Source organism: Canis aureus, chromosome 3, assembly GCF_053574225.1.
Source record: "Canis aureus isolate CA01 chromosome 3, VMU_Caureus_v.1.0, whole genome shotgun sequence".
Classification (NCBI taxonomy): Eukaryota; Metazoa; Chordata; class Mammalia; order Carnivora; family Canidae; genus Canis; species Canis aureus.
In genome coordinates this window covers 81,342,132-81,367,671 of record NC_135613.1, presented here as the reverse complement: position 1 = coordinate 81,367,671, position 25,540 = coordinate 81,342,132, and the positions used below count along the sequence as shown (strand labels likewise).

At 48.1% G+C, this 25,540-nt stretch overlaps 1 protein-coding gene across 5 annotated transcripts in view; it reads left to right on the top strand.

Annotated features, from left to right (window-relative positions):
• KIRREL3 (kirre like nephrin family adhesion molecule 3) overlaps window positions 1-25,540 on the top strand; it is a 539,444-nt gene that overhangs the window by 266,544 nt on the left and 247,360 nt on the right. The window lies entirely within an intron of this gene.

Here is a 25,540-nt window from a genome sequence, read left to right as displayed (position 1 = left end):
CAGGTCTTCATTCTGTGGCTTAAGGCCTAAGGTAGGAAAAAAAAAGATCCAAATAAAACTCTGCTAATTATACAGAAGGGCTCCTCTCTGTACAATGGGATTCAGTACATGTCCCTTCCCACATATCTTTGGGGCAACTGAGGGACATCCCACGATCTCGTTTGGGTCCCCCAAAAGCAGAATCTGGAACAAAGAATCAAATGCACATAGTTGGGGGCACCTGGGTGGCTCAGTCGGTTAAGTGTCTGCTTTCGGCTCAGGTCATGATCCCAGGGTCCTAGGATCGAGACCCACATTGGGGGGGGGTCCCAGCTCAGCAGGGAGTCTGCTTGTGTCTCTCCCTCTACCCCTCCCCCTACTCATACATGCTCTCTCTCGCTCACTCACTCCCTATCTCAAATAAATAAATAAAATCTTTTTTAAAAATTCCCATAGTTTGTTTGGGGAGTAATGCCAGGAAACCCTGATGGTGGGAGGTTGGGGGGTGAGCAAGAAAGGGAAGGAAAGGGGCCAAAGGAGGGTTCATTGTCAAGTTAGACCCTCTGCTCGTGGTTGTATTCAGTCCCACCATGCAGCTCTAGGGCATGGCCTTCTCCCCACTGAGAAACAAGGAAATTGGGCTATTTATCCCCACAAGCCCCTTATCCATCATTTGTTGAGGGCTGCTTCTAGGGCAGCAACTGCCCAGCACCTCCCACCTGCCCTGTACATGACTGAGCATGTTCCTGCAGCTGAGGACTATGCCCCCCTCTGCTAGCCCCCTGCAGAGTCACACATGTTCGCACAGGTGCCCTCTGCCTGTAGAGCTGAGTGCAAAGGGGAGGTGGGCTGCGCTCCAACAGCATCATAGTTTGGCTGGTACCACATGACCCCCCCCAAACCTGTGCTCTAGGCCAGAGGGGACAACAAGCTTTTTCTTATTATAAAGGACCAGAGGAGCATCTGGATGGCTCAGCCAGTTCGGCATCTGCCTTCAGCTCAGGTCAGAATCCCAGGATCCTGAGGTAGAGCCCCACGTCGGGGTCCCTGCTCAGTAGAGAACTTGCTTCTCCGTCTTCCTTCTGTTTGTCCTCTCTCTCACTGCCTGTTTCTCTCAAATAAATAACATCTAAAATAAATAAATAAATAAATAAATAAGTAAATAAATAGCTAGATAACAAATACTTTAGGCTTTCCCACCAGAAGCTCGTTGTTTCAATTTCAGTTGACCTTTGAACAACACAGATTTGAACCACACAGGTCCACACATACACAGGCGCTTTCTTTTTCTATAAAGGAGTACGATTTTGTAAATGTGTTATCTTTTCCTTGTGATTTTCTTAATAACATTTTCTTTTCTCTAGCTGACTTTGTTGTAAGAATCTAGTATATAATAACACGTACAAAATATGTGTTAACCTAGTTTATGTTATCGGTAAGAGTAGGCTATTGGTAGTTAAGTTTGGGGAGAGTCAAAAGGTGTGCGTGAAGTTTTTCCTACATGGTGGAGGTCAGCACCTCTAAACCTAACATTGTTCAAGGGTGGACCATACTCAGTTCTGCGCCGGTAGGGAGGGAGTAACATAAGGCAAGTAAGGTGCCTCATGTACCGAGCAAGGGACATGCTGGTTGCCAAGATTGGGGCTGGGTGAGGGGAGGTCCTCCTTAAATCCTGCACCCCGGACACCTCCCTTCCCTTATACTAGTCCTGGCCTGACAGTGTGAAAAAGCCACATCCAAATGTGTGCATGGATGGGTATGGCTGTGTTCGGCTGAATGTCCGTTGACAAAAGAGGCAGACAGCTGAATGGGCTGACAGGCCGAGGTTGGCCCACCCCTGCTCTAGCCAGACTAGCCATTAAGGTCCTCTAAGCACCACGCTTCCTCCTGCCTGCCCTTTCCACATGCAGCTCTGTGTCCCACCAGCCACCTCACCTCAAGGAAGCCTCCCCTGCGCCCTTGGCCAGAGCCCATCCTCCACTAATGGCCCACACGCTCTTCTTCAGAACACTTCTCACAGTGGTAATTGCATTATTAATTGTGTAATTAGTTGTCTAATGTCTGTCTCCCTCTCCAGAATGTAAGCCCTGTCACTTCCCAAGGCCTGTTAAGTGTGTCCTCACCCATCTGGAGTCCTTCCCATCCTCACTGCCTCTGCCCGTGGTGCCCTGGGCCTGGCCTTCAGTACATCTTTCCAGGCCCCTGTGATGCTTCCTGACCAACTCCTGGATGTGTTGCTCCTCTGCTTGAACACACCCAGTGCTCCCTTGTGCCTTGTGAGAGTGTCCACACATCTAAGAACCCATCCAGCCCTCGTGTCTCTGCCAACCTCGGCCAACTCCCCTTGCTTCCACCATGCTGGTCTACCAGTTGACCCGGACTTCCTACATGAGAATGCCTCCCTTTCTGTGTTTCCTAACATCAGTACAGGCACTGGGCTTCCCTAACAGACCCTTTGTCCTCCCCCGCCACACCCCAGCCTCCGTTAGCTCCCAGCACCTCCACACCCCCAGTGCTTACTCGATTTCCCCTTTCTTACACTGCATTACAATGCACGATTTATTTGACTGTCATCCTTACTAGACTCTGAACTCCCTGAGGCCAGGAACCAAGAATCTAGCACCCAGCACCCATCACTCAGCACCTAGCACCCTGCCAGAGCTTAGGAGATAGTAAGTGTCTGGCGAATGACCAAAAACCCTTGGAACACCTAAATTATGGTTTCTCTACAGATGGATGACAGGGCATTTGAGTGGCCTCTGGACCACCTGTTAGTTTGTGGGAGGAATAAGGATTGGGAAAAAGGGAGCCTTGGCTGAAACGGAGCACTATCCCCTCCTGCTTCTTTTCTCTACTGTTTGGAGGGGGGCAGATTTGGGGTTGTCACAAACCTCAGAAAGACCCCTACTGCCTTCCTCTCCTTTCCACAAGCCCCAACAGTGACTGGACAGAAGCAGTGGCTTCTGATGCCCAGAGTACAGGGCATCGGGGCTGGGCCCTCACCTGTGTCCTGGCTCCTGAGGTGGAGGTGTCAGCACCAGGAGAATAAGAGTAGCAACCATGGGCCTCCATTTTACCTTCTCCTACATCCTTAGGAAATAGAGTTGGGACAGGCAGCAGGAGGGGCTCCTTGCCTTGAAGAGGTGCTGGCCTTCTGCTGCCCTAAGAGCAGACAGACAGAGCAGACTCTAAGGGACTCGTCCATCTCAGGCCTTTCCTTACTCAGAAAGCTCCCCTCAGGAATTGCTTTGGTGAGGACAGCCTGGCCCCACAGTGTGCACACACACACACTCACACACACTCCCCACCCCCTTATCTGCGCCATACATTTCCTCCTCCAGGCTCCCAGCAGCCAGCTGTACTGTCACTTTTATGATTGCAGATAATTCACATTCAAACAAACTCTGACTCACCAGAGACATAGAAAGGAAAATGCTCGTGAAATAGGAACATTGCAGCTCACTGTTTGCTTCCCCCTTCCCCCCGGCATCTTTCATATCCAAAGAGGACCATTGGGACAGGGGCCGGGCCAGCGATGGTGAAAGCCAGCGACCACTGCACTAAGGAGAAGTAGGTCAGTGCCACCAGGGAGCAGCCTTCCTGGACCCCAAGGGAGGCATTTCCAGTGGAACATTAGCTCTTTCATGTCCCTGGAATATCACCCTCTTTGAAATGTTATTGCTTTCTACGATGAAGCGCTTCATTGCTGGCCATGTGGCATGATCACCTGGAGAGGTGCACCTCTGGTGGGAGGTGGCTCTGTGGCTTAAAGAATTCCTGGACTTTGCCAACAAAGCATCATCAGGCAATGGGGCCCAGACTGAAATCCCCCCCTTACTAAATCGGACCTCTTAGCCCATCTCTTCTAGATCTGATTTTCTATGGGACAGGACTAAAGTTTTCCTTTTTCTCCCCCCCTACAGCAAACACGATACTAGTTTTGCCAACTAGGTGGGAACTGTTGGTTTAATAAACTAGTTCAAGAAGTCTTAAATTAGGGTGGTTACTTGCTCATGCATCAGGCAGGACGGAGATGATTTTGTAGAAACTCCCCATCTCTGCCACCCACTTGGTCCATGAAACGATGGAGCAGGGTCTTTTTCTCTAAGGATGTAAAAGCACTTCAGAGTCTCTTGGGGTTGGCGTTTGACACTTGAAGGTGAGAAACCTGTGTGTGTGACTATTAAATGGTTAACTTGTTTAGTGTAGACCACTGATTTCTCTTGAGGGAAAGTGGACTTGGTCAGTGTCGCGCCATCATCAGCCAAGCAGAGGCACTGTCCCAAGGAGGGGGCATCTGGAACCCAGGGCTCCCATGCCCATTCTCCCCCATGAATCTCCCCCTCTCGCCCCGCTCATTGTGAAGAGATACAGCCGGGTGAGACTGTTGCCAGGCATTAATTAAGGCCTCGTTAATTATTAAAATGGTATTTATTGAGGTTTAGCAACTCTGAAATAAGATTTCACATTTGTGTCCTTTGTTGAACTTTGGTAATTCTGTTCTTAATAATCGATTGTGATCTGTTTGACTTGGAATCACTTTTCTTATTAAACCTCAACCAAACCTTTATTTGAGACACTTAATTATAAGTGAAACTAATGTGCTTCCCCTCAGGGCGCCAGGGTCTCTTAAGTCCATACTGGCATAGGAGAATCCCACTCTGATGACAGAGAAGGGCGCCCTCCCTGGTAGATGGGAAGGGTGATGGTTATTCAAGGAGAGCGCCATTTAGAGAAATATCCCCCCAAGCTCCCATCTGCATACACGTTAGCTGTGTTCTCATCTCATTAGAATGTCAGCATGCCGTGGAGGGGTACTTGAGTGATACTGAGCTGTCTCAGGAAGCTAAGGTTGGCTCCCCATTTGGTATTTCTGGGACCAGGCTGAATGTAAATACGAAAGGGAGGTGGTTCCGTGTTTTGGTGAAACGAACCCTGAGTTGCTTGTCCTTTCCTCAACCCTGTGAAGTCCTGTGTTTCTGCCCCGTGAACTTGGTGGCACGCCCTCCTGGACAAGGCCCTGCTCCCAAAGCCTACCTGATGGTCAGAGCCCTGCTGCCTGCGGACGGGTCTGGGATCCACTGATGCCAGTCCACCTGCTGATTAACACAGCGTAGCACAGTAGAATGAGCACAGGCTTCATCGGGAGGGCACTGGGGTTCAAATCCTAGAGCCGATGCTCACTACCTGTGTCTCCTAGGGAGATTTATTCTCATTCTGAGCTTTGGATCCCATAGCTCTGAAATGGCTTTTGACAGTAACTACTTTGCAGGGTTCTTGTCAAGATTAAAGGTAACAAATGTGAGATGCTCATATAGTCATGTGGCACTTGGCATATAAAAGATGCTCAATAAAAGTACTTCTTATTATCATCACCTACCTTCATACCCCATTGCCCCCCTCCCTTTCTTTGGCCAGGACCTGCACGGGCTCCTGCATTAGTTTTCTGGGGCTGCCATAACAAAGCACCACAGACTGAGTGGCTTCAACAAGAGAAATTTATTCCCTCACAGCTCTGGGGGCTAGAAGTCTGAAGTTGGTTTCTTCTGAGGCCTCCCTCCTTGGCTTGAAGACGTCCATCATTTCCCTGTGTCTTCACACGGTCTTTCCTCTTTATGTGTCTGTGTCTCTAGTGCCTCCCAATGTGACACTAGGCACTAGGGTTGGGACATCAACACATCAATTCTGGGGGACACAGATCAGCCCATAACAGCTCCTACCGCCACCATAGCCACTCATTGTCTGAACTTTACCCAGTTAGGTATGAACTCTGCCTTTTTCTGCTCAATGTGCTTCTGCCATAGGCCCTGTACCTCCACCCCCCCCCCCCCACTTCCCCTAGAGAAGAGATAGGTCTGATTGGAACCAAGTTCCACTTGGGATAGAATATTGATAAGGTCAGATAGTCAAATCAGAGCCATACTATGGGGAGAGTTTCAGATGCCAGGAATGGACATAGAATTATTCCAATAACTTCTTAGTCTTTTTGCTCAAAGATAATAAAACACATTTCATAAGGTTGCTGACAGTATTAAATAAGTGAATAGTATAACACAGTGTTCAATGCAATGTAGGCATCCAAACATTGCTGTCCTTCTCTCTTGGCAGGAGGGATATGCTGAATACAGTCTTAAAGAGAGGTCCATCTGACCATGATGACAAAAACTGTAATGGGGGTGGGGTTGGGGGGCAGAAACTATTGGATTAATAGGGATCAGGGCAATCACCGTGGGATAAAGAAGAAGAAACATTCAAGAGACACCTGAAGGAGAAACACTGACTATAGGGGCAATTTAGTTACAAAGGAGAGGAGAATGAAAAAGAGAGATCATAGTTGATCCCAGGGTCTTAGGCCTGGCTTAGTGGAGAATGGTGCATTAGCCAGCAAGCTGGAGAACCAAGAGAGAGGGTGCTGATGAAAGCCACAGAGGTCATGCTGCATGTGAGGATAAGATGTAGGAGACACTGAAGAAACGGAGAAGGAGGTTTGCAGCCATCCGCTGAGATTGCTGCTCTTGGGGGCCTCTACTAGACCTTGAACCACATACCTTTCCCAACCAGAGGAGGCCCAACTGGGAGCTGCAACTTGTTAATTAAGCTGTTGTTACTGATGGTCATGACTGTGGTCTTGTGTGCCCTGGGCCAGGGTTTGAGACCTGAGATAAAGGACTCCATTTCCAGTCCTCCCCTCCAGTGATTCCCTGTAAAAAGAAAATAGGGTATTCACAGCCGAATTACAAACCTGATTTCCCATTTTCCAAGAGGAAAACAAATAGAATTCCTAAGCAGGAGAGCCTTTCTAGCTAAATGCCCTTGGTGAGTAGGACATTGTTATTCCAATATTGTTTATTTCAGACTTTCCAGGCCTTCTCAGATGCTTGACTTCACATCTCATTTTGCCTGCATTAGTGGCAATTTAACATTGTAAACTGCCAGGAAGAAAAGGGAAGTAGTAGGCAGATGAGTTTTCAAGAGACATGAATATTTTCTGACTCTGGCCAGGGATTTCTTTCCCATGTGAAAAGTAGGTGGAAGAACGAGACAGTTTATTTCTTGATCATCAAGGACTCACGGGTACTTTAGGACCTGTGGCAATCATCACCTTACTCAGGAACACCTACACGAGGTCCATCAATCTCCTGGTTTACTTTCCACTTACCCCGCCAAGCTACCCCATGTAATATTGCAGGTGAGTGAACAGGCAAGAAAATGAATGAGTATGGATGGCCCATGAAAAGAGAACTATTTTCCCAGAGGAGGCAAGGAGAGGGAGGTGTTGGCTCGGGGTGGAGGGGTTCCAGGAAAGCAAGAAAAGCTAATCACAGTGACCAAGAGGAAGAGCTTAAGAGCAACTATTGAAAGGCATTTCTGTACTCAAGGAGAAATGATTCCAGTGAAGGGAAACTTTCTAAAGAAGTGCTGTAAGGAGGCTATGGAGGAAAAGAATGGGTTAGAATAGAATGAAATGGAAGCATTATATTTGGAGCTGGCAACAAAGGCCGAGTACCCTAGATGCTAGCTCCAAGAGGAAACTGCAGTCCCAGAGGAAATGCAGGCTGGAAGAGCTGAGAAGCAGACATTAGGTATGGGCTGCCAGCAGAGAGATCAAAGGAACAAAACAGAGCACGGAAATAGACTCAAATGTCTATGTGGGCAGATAGCAGATGAGAAAGGGGTATTGCAAAGCAGTGGAGGATGGGGGGAAATCAATTAATAAGTGCTCTTGGGCAACTAGCTAGATAATTGGAAGAAAAAAGTTAAATAGAATCCCTTCCTCACTCCTTATAACAAAATAAATTCCACCTGGATGAAAGGTAGACAAATAAAACCATAAGAGAAAGAGAAAATGTATCGTGTGTATGTGTGTGTGTGCATGCTTGTGTGTGTTTGTACACAAAGTCAGAGGCTAAAAAAATCATCTGTGAAAAAAATATCTGTAACAGAAATGATGAAGGGCTAATTTCTTTCATTTTGTCATCTGAGAGTTCTTAAAATACAATAAAGGAGAAAGTTCTTATGAGCCAGTAGAAAAACTGGGCAAAGGACATTCACCAAAAAAGAAAAGGAAAAAAAAAAAAAAAGCTAATAAACATATCAAAAGATGTATCACTTCAGTCATCATTGAAGAAAAGTAAACTAAAACACAACACGGTTGAATTTTTTTTAATCTGTCAGACAAGAAAAGATTAAAAGTTTGATTATATCCCCATACCCTTGTAGGCAAGGGTATAGAGAATCTGGCTCCTTCATACATTTCTGGTGGAAATACAAAATGTGGCAGGACCCCTTTGGAGGATGATTTGGCAATATCTACCCAAATTTTAAATTCACACATCATTTCATAAGAATTTTAATTTTAGGAATTTAACCTAGAGATATCTGTTTATCCATGTGCACAGATACACGCATATAGGATGTCTATCACTCTGTCCCTACAAGGATATAGACATAACATAAATGCCCCCTTTCTTATGACATGAGTTTTAGCTATTTGATGAATTAGTAGGTGATTATTAAAATGAATAAAATCAATTGACATTGTTTTAGTTTTCTATTTCTGTGCAACAAGCCACTCCCAAACATAGTCACTTAAGACCAAAGCTGCTATTTGCTATCTTTTGTGGTTCTGTGGCATGGCTGGGTTCAGTCGAGTGGTTTATCTGCTCTGTCTGGTATCTATAACCTGGGGTGCTGCCATCATCTGAAGGCTTGACCGGGCTGGAAAGCCCACTATGGCCTGGAGCTCAATTGCACTATCAGCCGACTGCCTCATTTCTCCTCCTTGAGTCTCTCTGTGTGATGTGGGCTTCTCACAGTGTGCTGGCCAGATTCCAATAGGAAGCACTACGAGCACCTGAAAGCAGAAACAGCGGATCTCTTAAGTCTGTGTCTCAGATGTGACACAACATTGCTTTCTCCACCTTCTGTGGAGGAAGTAGCAAAATTTGGGGGGCCATCTGTAATCCTCCATGGTGTGTTTTCCAGTTACACACATACACACATATCTATCTCTACCTATGTGTACCTGTAGATACATAGATATAAGTAAAATTTCCAGAACGATGCACAAGAAACTGGTTATAATTTTGGCATCCATGGAAAAGGACTGACCTCTTCATATTATTGTATTCTTCTTATAAACCTATATCTTTCTGGATTAAAAAATAATAATAATAACTTTTTTTGGAAACCAAATCCATTTATTGACCCAAAGCAAACTATGTTCAGTGGCAAAGCTATCAGTTTACTACCCCCTTATTGAATTTGGTCCTGGAGTTCCTCCCACTCTGATCATGCAGCTTTATCTTCCAAGGAGTTGGGTGATTATTTACAGAGGCAGAATACTGGCCTGTCACAGAGGATAGAGACTTTGGCCCAGGGACATGGTTTGAGGAAGAGAACATTGTTTCCCTGTGGGTGATGGCCTACTGTGAACCCCCAATGCCTGCTTTTTGAGGGACCCCTGACTATTTTTGTCACCAATTTCAATGTGGTTTCTGTGGGAAGCTTCGGGACTGGCGTAGGTGATGAGGCCAAAAGCACCTTGCTGGTGAAGACATCCAAGCAGTCATGGAAGCCCGGGTGTCAGGAGGGACTCAGACTTCCCTTCTTAGCTCCAGCTTGTGGAAACCAAGACATCTTAAAACAAAGTGCTGTCAGTGTGTGGAAAGCCTGATACACGCGTCTGCACCTGCAGGCAGATGGGATGGCCTCCAGCGGTAGAACCGTGGTCCCAAAGCTGAGACTGTATTCTGCTGAGATGTCTCAGCCAGACCCTCTAAGGAAGAAGACCATGAGCCCCCCATCTTCCAGGGCTGACCCCTGAGGTCCTTTCCAGGCCTCCGTCCTGATAGTGTTCATTCCTTCCTGCCCCCCATTTCCCCCTCTACTTCCCCCTTCACACGCACCTCTTCCTAGTGGTTGCTCTATGCCACTGTGCTCGTTTGGTTCTGCAGTTAAATGGACATACATGTTCAGTTTACTGGGCCTGTGGATCAAGGAGCAGATGCTAAGTGACACATGTAAAGTGTGCAAATATGTGACTAGAGAGTCTTATCTAATTGAGTGTATGAGAGAGAGAGAGAGAGAGACAGAGAGAGAGACAGAGAGAGAGAGAAAGAGAAGGAGGAATGAGTCTGGTGTCAATCTCTCTGGAATAACAGGCCTGGCAATTTTGGAGAATTGGTCCAAACAATCTGAAAGCTCCATCTCTCCTTCCTTTTTGAGAAAGGGGAATGAAGCAAAGAATACATACGCTCCCAGCACAGCCACTGCCAACACTGGTTCCTGAGTTAAGATTCATGACCTGTGTTATTGGAGGAACCCAAGACAAGGATGACGGGGCCCAGGGAGAAGGGCTCTCCTCCCTCCTTCCTTCCCTTGGAGAGATGGGGTTCTGATGTAAGGGCCCTGGACCAGGCAAAGGGCCCAGACTCTGGAGTCCTGGCTTCATGCTACCCCTCAGTCTCTTGCATAGTAGAGGAGGATCAGGAGCATAGACTTGGGAATCCGCTGGCCTTGAGTTCAGATCACAGCTCCATCACTCCTTGTCTGACTAGCCTGAGCAGGTTGCCTAATCTCTCTGGCCTCAGTGTTCTGGTCTATAACTTGGGAGTAAGGTAATAACAGTACCTACCCTATGGAGTCTGGGGGAAGGTAAAATGTAATGGAGAGCCTGACACAGAACAGGTAAAGGACACTCAGGTTGCTGCTGCTGCTCACAATGATTTTATGTGTTCCTCACCAGAGCCCTGTGAGCAAAGCTGTTGCATGGTACAGCCCTCTGATGCTCCATTCATCCGGTCTGTGCAACTGCCAACCTTTACACAGCCTGCACAACCATCCATGGTGGCCTGGCCTGTGAGATAGGCCAGACAAGATGAATAGGCAGGAAGTGGCACAGCTGGAGAGAATCCAGGCTTCGTAGCCCATTATAGTGGTTCCCCCTCTGCCCCAGCCGCCACTGGCCCCATCGGTATTCATAGTTTGGAGACTCTACCATCCATAACCCTCCTCCCTTCGGCCCGCACTCACCAGATACCACCCTTCGTGCCACTCTGAAAATCAAGAGGCTCATCTAGAGGAAAAGCAGAAATTGTCCACAGGAGCTCCAGCCAGAATGAGAGGTTGCAGCTGGTGCGACCCTTCAATGAGCAAGGCGGACCTGGGCCTTGATTCCTCCTTCAGGCTGTCGCCTCCTAGGGGACAGATTGGACACGGGTGGCACCCCGATCCATCAGCCCCCGGCCGGGGACGACATGCTCCCTGTGCGATGGAGCCTTCTAGGGCAGGCATCCACGGCACACACAGAGACACACGGGGGCATCCCCAGGGGGCCTGGCAGGGAGGACCGTGGCTGTTCCCCGAGCAGGAGGACACAGGGAGCCTGCTAGCCTCCTAGAGCCCGAGCACCTTCCACCCGGCAGCCACGGGTATTTCGTTTTGCCCCTCTTTGTTCTGGAAAGTGTCCGCCGAGGGCAGCACTGAGAGACTCGGAGCCCGTGGCCGTGCTCCTGCTCGCCTCGGCTCCCTGGCGCCCGCCGATCAGAGGAGGCTCTGCTGAGCGGCTGCCCGGGCCCTGAGTCACGTGGGGATGCCCACTGCACCCGGACTTCACAGGGTGTGACATACACCATAATGATGACAATAATCATACTGTCATACGCCCGTGAGTTCCGGCGCCCTTTCCGAGGAGATCTCGCTTGCCTTCATTTGTTTTCAGTGCAAGTACAAGCTCGTGTAAATACCTGCAGCTACCGGCCCTCCGTGGGCTCCCTGTGCATGACGAGCCCCCTGCCAGGCGTCTTCCTATGCATCTGTTAGCATTTCGTTCTCGCAGCAAATCTAGGAGGCATATATGGGTCCCCCCCCACCCGCCACCTTTTTACAGATGCAGATCTCAATGGGACACAGGGTCCTAAGGAGGCCTCCCCAAGGCCGTGTGGCTGGTTAGCACAGAGCCCAGAGTCAAAGGCGGGTATCTGCGACCCCACGCCCACACTCGCAGTCGTCTCGCTTTATTTGTAAGTTCAGTAGGGACGTGTGTTATGATTTTGTTATGGAGGAAGGAATCGAGGCCTCACAAACATTGACGAACTGGCCCAGGACGACACAGCAAGCTGATGACGGCTCTAGAACCCAGGACCTGGCCAACACTGACCAGGCTAAGGGTCTTAACAAAATAAACTAAAAACAACAACAACAAAACACCCAAGGGGTCATTTATGGCACCTTCTAGGATGTTTGCCTTCCCTCCTTATAGGGCAGGACCAGAAGATTCTCCCAGATTCTCCCAGATTCTCCCAGTAAGGATGGCACTTGGCTGCTCAGGGGGCTGGGAGCGGACTCCTGGAGGCGAGGCTGGTGGGGTCCCCCCCAGATCCCCTCTGCCTTTCCTGTCTTCCCATCTCTCTTCCTCTCGCAAAGGGAGTTCTCTGGTCCCCTGCTCCCCTTTGCTCGCTAGCTCAACAGGAGAGAAGCTGCTTTTAAAGGTGCCCAACCTAATGACTTTCTGAGGAGTCTCTGTTTCAACATGACGGGCCGTAGGATGACAGGTTGCAAGCTCAAAGCCACCGAGGAGAAAAGGCCATTGATTCAGAGCGTCCTGCTGCTTCTCTTGGATGTCCTTCTGTAGCAGTGGGAACACAGTGCCCGCTGCCTCTCCCACCATGACACAGAGCCCAGGGGAGGGGGGGTTCCGTGTTTCGGCCTGTCATGTTATGTGGCGATGGGCGCATAGACCAATCATGGGTGACAGCGGCTCACCCAGGAATCCGTCATAGGAAGGGGGGTCCTCATGCGTGCAAACACATACACGCACACCGATCCCACCGTGCAGCTCATTTATTGTCAAAGGGGCTGTGTTACTGAGAAATGAACCTTGGTGTTGGGAAGTGATTGAAATACATTGAGATAATTTCTCTGTAGCTACTTTGTTCAAATGGCCCTTTTATGACAATACAGTGTGGTTTTTGCAAAGAGACACTGACACATGCCCAGGCTTTCAGAGGCTATTTTGGGATGAATGGACTGCTGGGCTGGCTTTTGTGGGTTCTCGTTAAATGAAATGAAGCTGGAGGCCTTAATTCTGGGCTTTGTCTACACGGCCGGACACACAAAGCAAGGAGTTGCTGGAAGGGCTGAGACCAGAGCTGGATTTAAAGGGATGGAGCTCATTAGCCCGGCACTGGCGAGGAGGTGTGCACATGAATCCCCTGCCTGTAAGGAAGGTCTCAGGGTGGTATTAGCCCACCACAGATTTAGGCCTATTGGTCATCACGGGGCAGGGAAGGGGGTTGCAGGAGAAGAGATCGAATGTGCTGAATGGTGGGATGAAGACAGACAGACGGACAATACCTGGCCCCACCACCCCCAGGGTCCCAGCTGCTTCTTGGGACCAAGAAGCCCTTTGAGAATGGTACCCACCACATTCCCTCTGGGACTGGATCCAGCCAGGGAGGGATTCATTCTGGCAAGAAGGCCAGCACAGCCCTGTATCATCCAGAGGCAGAAATTGGTAGAAGGACATCATGGTACATGTAGCACAATGCAGTGACGTCTACTAGCTTTCCAGGCCCGCTGCTCACAGGCCCTGTGCTGGGTGCTTAGGAAGGAAGGGGCCAAAAGGAAGGGAGAGCAAGCAAAGGAAGAGTGTAGGAGCTAAGGAGATTAGGCTGCTGTGGGAGGCGGCCTCACGGCAGCTCTACACAAATGGCAGGAGGGTGTTTTCCTCTCGGGAGTGTAAGCATCTCCAAGTTCCTGTGAGATGCACTGCTCATCCCTGGAGCTGGAAGCGGATGATTGGAAGGGATCATGGCTGTAACCCATATTCCTTAATCAGAACCACAAAAGGGTGGGTTTGGGACCTTCATGGGCACCTGTGGGACCTCGGATTCAACAAGTCAACTCCGAGCCCCTGTCTCCAGGAGCAGTGCCTTTGGCATGTGGTTCTTTTTACAACGCTCATTCATTCTGCCGATGTCTCCTGAGTAGCTCGTGCATGTCAGGCACTGCGCCAGGGCCTGCGTGATGCAGTGATAAGCAGTGATAAACAAGACATTTCCCCTGCCCTTGAGGAGTTCCCAGTCTGGGGACAGATATGGACACTTGAGTCATTAAAATTCCATAACCAATTGTAACAAATTATCATAAAAGGCAGAATGGGGTGCTGTGACACTCCATTAGGTGATACCCCATGGGGCAAGATCTAGGAAGCTTTAACAGAAGAAGAAACTTTTGAGCTGGTGTTTGAGGATACACAGGAGCTAGTGAGGAAGAGGGGAAGGCGAGGTCATTCTGACAAAAGGGAGCACGTACGAAATATCGGAGGCAGGAAAGAGCGAGGCGCTAGCAAGATGCCAGAGGCGGCCTTCTTCCTGGCACTGTTCACCACCACGAAGGAAAGGCAGCAGCCAGCAAGCGGCCTTTGAGGGATGCTCCAGAGCCTTTCATATCCAAGATTTCATTTGGCTCTCCAAACAGCCCTGTGGGTATTAGCCCCATTCTACAGATGAGTAATGAGCTTGGGGTTGCACACAACTCATTAGCTGCAGTGCTAATGAGAAGGGCGGAGGGGAGGGAGCCGCGTACAATCCATCCAGTCTTCTCCCACCAGAGTTGCTGCAGAGGGAGTGGGAGGGCAGGGGGAAGCAGGGGAGGAGGAGGGATTTAGCCAACCTATTCTTTTCATCAATCCCAAAAGGAAACGAACTCCACCTTATCCAAGATCAGTGGCTCCAAATTACCAAACATAATCTATGCGTTCTCTAGACCCTAGAAGCCGTAAGGCAGACAGGGAATGTTAGGATGTCCCTGCACCTGCCCTTCTGCCTCAAACCACCTTGGACAGACCCTAGAGCCTCCCAGGGAAGTGTTCGCTCTCAGCAGAGCAATCATCCCTGCTTCTAGACATGCTAGCACTGTCCTTCCTGTCATCCAAGCTCAAAACCCTGGGTATCAGGTGTGACCACTGCCTTCCTCCTGCATCCTCCAAGTCACAACAATGAATGTTTAGTACCGCCTACCTCCATCCATGCCTTTCCAATTCCATGACCACCATGCTGCTTTAGACCTTTAATTCATCAACACTGTCCACTTCTCTGTGTCCACTTCTGTCCCCTTACCCTAGTGCAATCCACCCGGTGTGACCCCAGGAGATCACAGGATTGTGATCCAAGGCAAAGCTTTGGCCACCACGCTTCCCTCTTTAAAACCATCGTAGTGGGCAGCCGGGGTGGCTCAGCGGTTTAGCTCCACCTTCAGCCCAGGGCCTGACCCTGGGGACGGGGGATCGAGACCCACATCAGGCTTCCTGCATGGAGCCTGCTTCTCCCTCTGCCTGTGTCTCTGCCTCTCTCTGTGTGTCTCTCATGAATAAATAAATAAAATCTAAAAGAAAAAAACATCGTAGCACGTCGTAAGTGCTCTGTAAATGTTGCGTGAGTGAAATACACTTGAGCATGTCTACACTCCCTGAGCAGTAACATGCACATCCCTCCATCTGCATGCAGAGCGGCTTACAGCCCAGTCTCAATTCACCTTTTCAGCCTTATCTAAAACTATTCAGTCACAGTTGGCCCTCCCTACGGATAATTGGGCCATTGTCCTTCTCCATAAGGAGCTTGTGCTTTTCTTCTCTACTGTGATCGTGGCTGGTCCTCCAATAAGAAATCCCCTCCCCACTACCCTTGCCCATTTCTCTGTGGCCAAGCGTGTCCCATCTGTCAAGACCCCGGTGAGCTGCTCCTCTGCCAGCCATATAAGGTCAGTCCTAAAAGATGTGTTTAAGAAAGAGGGAAAGAAGCATGTTAAGTTATTTCCCAGGTCACAAAGTCACTTTAGTTCTCTCAATCTCATTTGTATTCATCTGTTTAAAATTTTTAAAAATGATATTGACTGTCCTTATCTCAGAAAACTGCCAGGAAGATCAAGTGAGATCATGTATGTGAAACTATTTAGCAAATGATTATCTGGAGTTAAACAATAATCATTACTATGCACATATTATAATGATTAGTGTAAATACATTTTTCTCTCCCTGATAAGCTCAAGATTTGCATTAATACAGTAACCACCAGCCACATGTGGCCAGTGAGCAACTGAAATGTGGCTAGGCCAAAGTGAGATGTGCTGTAAATATAAATACACCTACAAGATTTTCAAGACTTACTACAGAAAAAAAAGTAAAATATTTGATATTTTTACTGATATTTTAACTGATAATCTTATCAATAGCTTTTATAATGATCACAAGTTGAATTAATATTTTGGATACATTAACTTAAGTGAAACCTATTATTGAAATAAAAGCCACAGTCTCTTTTTGCATTTAATGTTTCACATTCTGTATGTAATTCTGGTTGGATTTCTCTCAGACATCACTGCCCTAGAGAACTGGAGGCATGCTGTATCATGTCCTCTAGCACCTGTGGGAACACCATCCCTATTTGTTGGATAGATTATGGTGTGAGTGCCCTCTTCCCTTCATCCACTTGGGAATGCTCTGGTAGAGGCTTGCAGATTAGATTGTGTGGGGACGAGCTGGGCGGAGGGGCCACCTCTTCCTCTGAAATGTCCAGTCTGTCTGTGGCGATAGGTCACACCCCACTGGTGCCTACCCCGCCGCCCCCGCCACCACACCTCTCAGGCCTCAGAAAGCATAGGCACCTGACCTCACTTCTCCTTTTCCCTGGCCGCCCTCTCCATGGTGAGGACCCACTTACTGGAAGAGGAGGGGAGGTGAATGACGGTGGGACCTTTCACGTGCAGCTAGGATGGAAGCTCACCGATGAATCGCCTGCAGGCACCTCCCAAGGAGCAGCATCCTGAGATCACAGCACCCAGGCTTCGCTTTCTAGGCAATGGGGAATGGCAAGCACTTGCCCCCCTGCGGGCAAAGAGGCAGTGACTTGGGCGGGAAACCTGGAGCCTCTCCTACTGGGGTACATGTTGAGGCCACCTGTCTTCTCTGGGACTCACTGCCAGAGCAGGGAGAGAAGCCAAAGGCAGTTGGAGTCACTCAGACGTTGGACGGGAACCTGGGCAGCACTCCCCAGCCCACATTACTGAGCCACCGACGGGGGCCACGGGCCCTCCCAGTCCCTCCCAGCCCTTCCCAGCCCCGTCCTACTCACTTCTCCCCTTCCTTTGGGTTCTTCTCGCTCCTCAGGCAGCAAAACCTTGGCTTTGACACGAGAGACACAGTAAAGGGACAGCCCTGAGCAGATGCTTTGGCAGCCGGCCACCTTCGGGATACATGGGCCAGTGTCTCCACCCAAGAGCATCACCACCAGCCCCCTCCTAGCCGCAGCCAGTGATGACCTGTCATCTACTCAGGGCTGACCCACCAAGACAAGCCTGCAGACGACAACGCCCAACGTGGGGGCGCTGTGTGGCCCTGCCTCTTTCTGACTCCGTAATAGCATTTGAAGAGATTATACGACTTTTTAAAATAGTCTTAGCAGGCCTGGGAGAGGGATTTGTCTCTCCTGAGTGTCTTTTCTTCAGGATATGTGTCAGAAGGATTCTTAAATCTTCAAAAAACCTTCATCTCTCCGTGAGATGAGAACGTGGTAGCAGTAAGGCACAGTAAAAAACCTGCTGATAGACAGATGGAATGGTGTAATTATACGCAGGAGGGAGAGAGGGAGCGTTTGCTGAAATTATTAGTGTGGGCAGACAATTAGAGGCTTTTCCAGAAGATTACACTTTTCCCTCCCATCTGCGCTCCATTTAGGAGTTTTTGCATTCACAATGCTATTTCCTCCTCAGCTGTGCCATTTGCCATTTTGCCCAAATTATTATTGTGCTTGACTTTGCGTTTGTTCAGACTTCCCCAGTATCCCGTCTCCTCTTCTTGGCACACGCTGGCTCTCGGAGTCTGCTCCTGCTCTCCTTCTCGTCCTCCCGATGTCTCTTCCCCTCCCCCTTCCCCTCTTCCTACTTCTCTTGCCCCTCAACGGAGACTTGAAAATGTCTACCAAGAGTAAGGCTGCTTTTTGGAGGTTGGGCAGGATGTGATCTGCTGTAAAATAAGAGAAGATGATCAATGCAGTCTGTGGCACCGCCTTCAGCTCCTGGGGTCCCACCCCAGAGCCATAGGGGACGCTAAGCCTCCCAGGAAAGCAAGACCAGATCAACATTCAGAACCCCATGGTTTGAATGCAGAGGAAAGAACCAGTGTCCTCTTTCCATCTAGTTTTACTTGAGTTTGGGTCATTGGGATTGGATTGAATCTTCTGACCCTTCCATGGACACATGGCTCTCAATTCCAGCCCCGCAATTACAATCCCTGTTCATTCATTCATTCATTCATTCATTCATTCATTCAAATACAAAGGCATTGAGCATCTATTGTGCCCCAGTCTCGAGACTTAATCCTGGGAGGGTCAGAAAGAACCAACGTGTATTCCATGGCTGCTCTGAGTCAGGGTGAGTAGGAATTATTGTCTTCACGTTCCAGATGGGAAAAGAGGTTCTAAGAGGTTGAGTTACTTGCCCAGGTCAGAGACAGAGTGCCACAGCCTAGATCTCTGACTCCAAGACTGAGTGCTCTCTACCTTATTCGTTTGGTCCCAGATAAATAGGTGAAGTCCCTGCCTTCTAGTACCGCTGTCATCGGCTGGATAAACAAGCACATAAACGATTGCAATAGTAAATAGGGAGGGCCATGACCCAGGGAAGCAACAGCCTGCAGAAGCCAGGAGGAAGAAGTGACTGAGCATTTACAAGGGAGTCAGAGGGGAACATGTTAGAGCAGCAGCCTGAAGGGTGAGGAAAATTTGGCGAGAGAGGGGAGCAAGGAAGGGGCATCGTGGGCCAAGTGGACAGCAGGTGTGTAAGGCAGATGACTGAAGAGAAGGACCCAACAACACTTTTCTTGAATGCATTTTTTAATCCAGCCTCTTCCCATTCATTATACCATTTTATCCTCAGGCAACTGTAGGATAGCCATCACTATCTCCGCTCATGTAGATAAAGAAACAGAGGTTCAGGACGGGTGAGTAAGTTGCTTAGAGAGGAAGTAGCACAACAGCCCCATAGTCTGAACCCTGGGCAGTCAGACTCTAGTCTAGCTCCTGACCTTTGTCTCCAGAGAGCTGAAGTGTGTTGGGATAATGGGAGTATATTTGGTGTAGCCAACACGTAGTACACATGGTGCATGCGGGAGGATGGCGTGCTTCTGAGGAAAGAAGGGAGCCACATGTCCACTCACCAACAGTCATATGGATGGTGCAACAGGTGTGGCCCACCCTGCGGCGATGTGGCCCCATTATGGGGTGTGGTGTGTTGGTGGTGTGATACGTTGGTTGGCTGGCAGTTGATGGAGGATGGCCAGGAGGGAGAACCAGCCCTGAGGTGGGGAAATCAGTTGGAACGTGGTCCAGGGGTCAAGGTAAGAGGGGATGTGCCTGATGGAAGGCTGTGGAAGCAGAGGCAGGATTTGGAATCTGATTGGAGGTTGGGAGGGAGGGAGTAGCCGAGTCTGAGGACAACTAGAAGTAACAGCCTGAGAATCTGGGTGGGCAATGTTGTGGTTAACCAAGCAAGGGATTCAAGGAGGAAGGAGGAAGAGAAGGTTCGGGAAGAAAAGGGAGAAGAATGAATCAATCAAGAAGGAAGCTTTAAGCCATCAAGGCTTTCCTAGTCAAGGCATCCGAGGAGACAGCAGTGCCAGAAAATTGGGAACGTTCCCATGAATCGTAGATAATCTCACGCCATCCTACTAAAATTAAATTAAAAAACAAAGTTTTCCAGGTGACTCTACATCTGGCCACCTGCTTGCATGTTTCCATGGGAGAAGGAGAACCCTCCTCCACTTTCTTCTCCTCTTGCACCTCTACCTCAGCTCCCCTTGGCAGTGTTGTGGAGCCTCAGAGACATAGAAGCCTCCAGATAGGCAGGCACGTATAGACAACATCAACCAGCAGGCTCCACACTGGGGAAAGGGCCTGGCCCTCTCAGAATTCTGGAGGATGAGTGGTGGCCAACCGTACTGTCTGGTGAAGAATTCAGGAACAAGGGGACCCTAATAGTTCTGGAAGGGTTTGCAGAGCCCGGAGAGATGGGGGTTGCACTGACAAGGGGTATGGAAGGTGAAGCCTTGGGAAAATGTGGGAGGGACGGATGCCAACTTTGCCAGCCAGTGGGATTCAGGCTGCCATGTGACTGAGAGACGTGGGCAGTGGATGGCCGCAAAGCTGATCCCTGTGGCTTTTAGTTCTCTGCAACAGTACGGAGACCACAGCAAGCACAGGGCCAGGACTCAGGAAAGCTGATGGCACTTCTAACTCAAAGACACTGGCTTGGTGATCTTGGACAGGTCACTTTTGCTCTCAGATCCCGCTGGCATTTTATAGATCTGTGATTCCTCTGATCACACAGATGAGAGCAACCCCAGAAATACCCACGAATAGTGAAAGGTTCAGCACACTTTCTCTATACAGGGCCAGATAGGAAGTATTTCTGGCTCTGTGGGCTATACACATTGGTTCACAGCTAGTCCTCTCTGCCTTCCTAGTGCAAAAGCCGCCACAGACTGAACACAAACAAACAGGCTTGGCTGTGTTCCAATACAGCTTTATTTACAAAAACAGACAGTGGCCAGATTTGGCCATTGTTTGCTGACCCCCCTGACATAGAGCATTCAGGGTGCAGGGACCCTTGCTATCTTCCAATCAAAGCAAAGAAGTGAGGGAGACCTCATCCCTTGGAGAGCCTCTGGGCATGCTGCACAAGTCCAACAGATGAGGTTAGGTGGGGAGCTAACCTGTCCCTTCTAGCTGTCCTTAGATGGGGGCTTTACATTTAGTGAGCACCTACCTATCCAAGGTAAGTCCTTCCACATATACAAAAGTTTTCCATCCTCAGTATTAACAGCAGGCCTAGAGGCACCTGGGTGGCTCAGTTGGTTAAGCCTCCTGACTCTCAGTTTCAGCTCAGATCATGATCTCATGGGTGGTGAGATCTAAGGAGCCCTATGTCAGGCTCCGCACTCAGCACACAATCTGCTGATCCCTCCCTCTCCCTTCCGATCTACTCCGCCCCCAACTCACTGGCTCTCTCTTTCTCTAAAATAAATAAATAAATAAAATCTTTTTTAAAAACCAGCCCTCTATTCATAACCTCTTTAACAGATTTTTTTTTTTAAGTGTGGCTCATAGAGATTAGGCAACTGTCCTAAGATCACATTGCTTAGGGTAGAACCCAGATAAAACTTCAGAGACTGGAAAGGCACACCACATTCGTTATCCAAAGAAGCAGACTCTTCTCTGTGTGAAGGCCTGGTCACGGCCCCCAAACCTGCCCTCAGAGCAGTTTTCTCCACACCCACCCAGAGCTGACTTGACCCAAGCAGTAGTTCTCCACACTTTCCTTGCTTCCTCTGCAGTATTTTCTGTCCCCTTTTCTGAATGGCATGGAGTGTGATGCTGACACAATCACTCAGAATCCCCAGTTCAGACAGCCCCACAGCCAGGGGAGACACAACTCCGGCACACACGCGCTGGGATACACTGGGAAAGTGCAATTCACTCTAAATAGATTCCCATAAATAAGCAATAAAACAGGAACAGCCATTTGCAGTGAGCATTTCCAGGGTTTGATGAGCTAGGAGTTCGGACGAAGGGGAAAACAGAGTCTTTTTCATTATTTCCCCATCCCTGCAATTTCCCTTTACTGCCTGATGACTTTGAAAGGGGGGAAAGTGAATGTGGCCCCTTAGGGATGGAGCCAGAGTGCCCATCTCCTGCTCCAGCCTGTCAACTTCCCAACTGTCCGAGAGTTACTTTGTGAGCTACACCTCTGTCCTTCCACTTCTTTGACCTGTGGCTGCCTTAGCCTGCCTCCCTCCACCAACAAGGGTGGGGTCCTGAGGAGGGGCAAGAACTGGGGACTGAGACAGGAGAATCTGAGTCTTATAAGGGTGTATCTAGAAGGTAAAGGGGGACGGGTCCAGCCGAGGCCAGGGCACGGTCAGAAATGTCTTCATTTCATTTCTCTTTTTCTCTGATATCAGATGTGATTCCTTTGCTAGGAGTGAACTCTACCTCAGTTTATCCCCTGGTGGACAGTTTTACTTTTGTAAGCTCCCCTGACTTAAAATGCTACACTCTAGCTATGGGCATGTGTGTGTGTTGGCATATGCACCCGTGTGTGTGTGTGTGTGTGTGTGTGTGTGTGTGTGTCCATGGCTCAGCACACTGGCATGTTCAGTCTGTTTGGAACCACGTCCCTTACCATGAGCTACATGTTTCTACAACATTCCAGCACCGTCTCTCTTCCCTTGTGGACTTTTCAAGCATTCTTCCCCTCCCTATAGGAAGTTTCCATCTTATGACTTCCTGCCATCCATCCAGTCTTACCCTATATTTCAAGCATAGCCCGCTGACAACCTCCTTTGCCTTTACTCCTCACCTTGAGTCCCAGCCATGCTTAAAACCAAAGAATCAGCTCTAACCAAGATCTGAGTTTTCTACTGGTATCAAGCCATTCTTTCCATTCCTCTGAAGTGACTGCCCCTCGCAGAACTGTTTAGTGGGTGTGGAATCCCAGCAGAGTGGCTGCTCGGTCAAGCTCTCCTCAACAGCCATGCTGCAGATTGACACTCCACATGGGTCACACAACTTAACATTTGATTTTCTATTACCAGTTATTGTTCTCACGTTGTTGTACGTGTGTTAGTCTGCTAAGCTGTCTGAATATGAAAACTACACACCTTCCTACGCACATTTCTCAATCATCCTCTCAGTATCAGTTAGCTATTGCTGTGTAAGAAATAATGCCAAACATAAGGGCTGAAAAATAATAAGTATTTCTTATTGCTCATCTAGCTGTGTGTCAGCTGTGCAGTTTTGCTAACCTGGGCCAAGATCATCTAAACTTAACTGGACTCAGTCACCTGTCTGTTGTTACCTAGAGGGTCATCTTAGGTGTCTAGTGATAGTGTGGCTGTTGGCAGCAGTGATAGAGGTCGCTGGGCCATATATCTGGCATCATCCAGCAGGTTATCACAGGCCTGTGCACATAGTCCCAGCAGGGCTCCAAGGGAGTGTGGGGAAGCATGAGACCTCTGTTCAGAATGAGAACACCCTAACCTACCCCCCAGTTCCATCGGCCACAGCAAGTCATAGGACTAGTTGAGTCCAAGGAATGAGAAAATAGACTCAGCCCCTTGATGGGAAAAGCATCCAAATCACATTGCAAAGGGATACAGGAAGAGGGGAGAATTTTCTGCCATGCCCACTACAGGTCAACTCCAAAAATTGGTTCTGATAGAACTATACCCATTTATGTGTTATCATCCTTGGTATCTAGCTCGGATCTCTTCCAAGTTTGGCCATGGTGTAATCATCCCAGGACCCAGCTCACAGGGGGTGGGGCGGGGGGAGGAGGTCTTTGTTACTGCCAAATAGGTAATCCAATTGAATAGGATCATCTATTGTTTGATAAGCCAACTTGTGAATACATAGGATGACAGTAAATAAAATATGAATCCAATAGGTTTCATTACTTCTTTTAATAAGCAATAAACAAGCATTCAAATCTTCTTCAGTCAAAGATACTAGCCTAATCTTTAAAAAAAAAAACAAACAAGATTTTATTTATTTATTTGACAGAGAAAGAGATTGCACACATACAAGCAGGGGTGAAGCAGAGGGAGAGGGAGAAGCAGGCTCCCCGCTGAGCAGGGAACCCAATGCAGGGTTCATGGGGATCATGACCTGAACTGAAAGCATACACTTAACCAACTGAGCCATCCAGGTCCCCCAGTTCTAGCCTAATCTTTCCCAGAGAACAAAGCAAGGATCAAAGAGAAAAGACACAGATGGGACTGTAGCTTATGGCCTCTGGCCAGTCTCCTGCATGCTCAGACTAAGTAATCATGTGCTCCAAGGTTTTCTTTCTTTTTTATATTTTAAAGATTTTATTTATTTATTCATGAGAGACACACACAGAGAGAGGCAGAGACACAGGCAGAGGGAGAAGCAGGCTCCCTGCGGGGAGCCCGATACAGAAATCCATTCCAGGATCCTGGGATCACGACCTGAGCCAAAGGTAGAACCTCGACCACTGAGCCACCCAGGTGTCCCTCCAAGGTTTTCCTCACTCCAGATCAGGGTCATCTGGGTGGTTTCCATTTGTGGCCTCCGTCTCTTTCATCAGTACCAGTGACTCACGTTGAGACACAAATGAACTAAATACAACCTCTCACATACTCTCATCTTTAGTCCATGAATGGCTCATTTTATTTTATTTCTTTCTTAATTTATGTGTTTGTTCTTATTTTTTTTAATTTATTTTTTATTGGTGTTCAATTTACTAACATACAGAATAACCCCCAGTGCCCGTCACCCATTCACTCCCACCCCCGCCCTCCTCCCCTTCTACCACCCCTAGTTCATTTCCCAGATTAGCAGTCTTTACGTTCTGTCTCCCTTTCTGATATTTCCCACACATTTCTTCTCCCTTCCCTTATATTCCCTTTCACTATTATTTATATTCCCCAAATGAATGAGAACATATAATGTTTGTCCTTCTCCGACTGACTTACTTCACTCAGCAGAGTAACCCTCCAGTTCCATCCACGTTGAAGCAAATGGTGGGTATTTGTCATTTCTAATAGCTGATGTGTTTGTTCTTATTTATGTGTTTGTTCACTTATGGATTTCTTTTGTTTTTGTTTTTATTTTGTTTTGGTGGAGGAATTTTGGTTTATTGGTATATTGGAATTTTGTGAAATAAATTTTTTTTAAATGTTGAACTGAGCCAGAGATCCTTCTCTTGAACCTTTGGCAGTAATTTAGTGAGTTCTTATAGTATAGCTCTTGCCTTTTCTTTTGATTGTAGTAAAGAAGCATAACGTAAAACTTACCAGCTTGGCCATTTTTAAGTGCACAGTTCAGTAGTGTTAAGTCTGTTCCCACTGCTGTGAAACAGAGCTTCGGAACTTTTTCATCTTTATACCCAATAAATAATAAACTCCTCATTTCTCCCAGCCCCACCCCTGCTAACCACCATTCTACTTTCTATTTCTATGAATCTGACTACTTTAGATATTTCATATAAGTGGAATCATCCAGTGTTTGTCTTTTGGTGGTTGGCTTATTTTACTTAGCATAACATCCTGCAGGTTCATCATGGTGTAACTTATGTCAGAATTTCCTTCCTTTTAGAATAGTATCCCATTGTATGTATCTCCCACATTTGTCTATTCATTCATCTATAGGTGGACATTTGGGGTATCTCCACCTCTTGGCTGTTGTGAATACTGCTGCTATGAATGTGCTGTGCCCCTACTTTCAGATGTTTTGGATAAATACCCAGAAGTAGGATTGTTGAATCATATGGTAGTTCTATTTTTAATCTTTTATGGGAACTCCATATTGCTTTCCATAGCAGCTGCACCATTTTACATTCCCACTAACAGTGTCCAAGATTTCTGATTTCTCCACATCCTTGCCAACACTTGTATTTTCTGATTTTTTTTAATAGTAGCCATCCTAATGAGTGTGAGGTGATAACTCGTTATGTTTTGATTTGCATTTCTCCGATAATTAGTGAT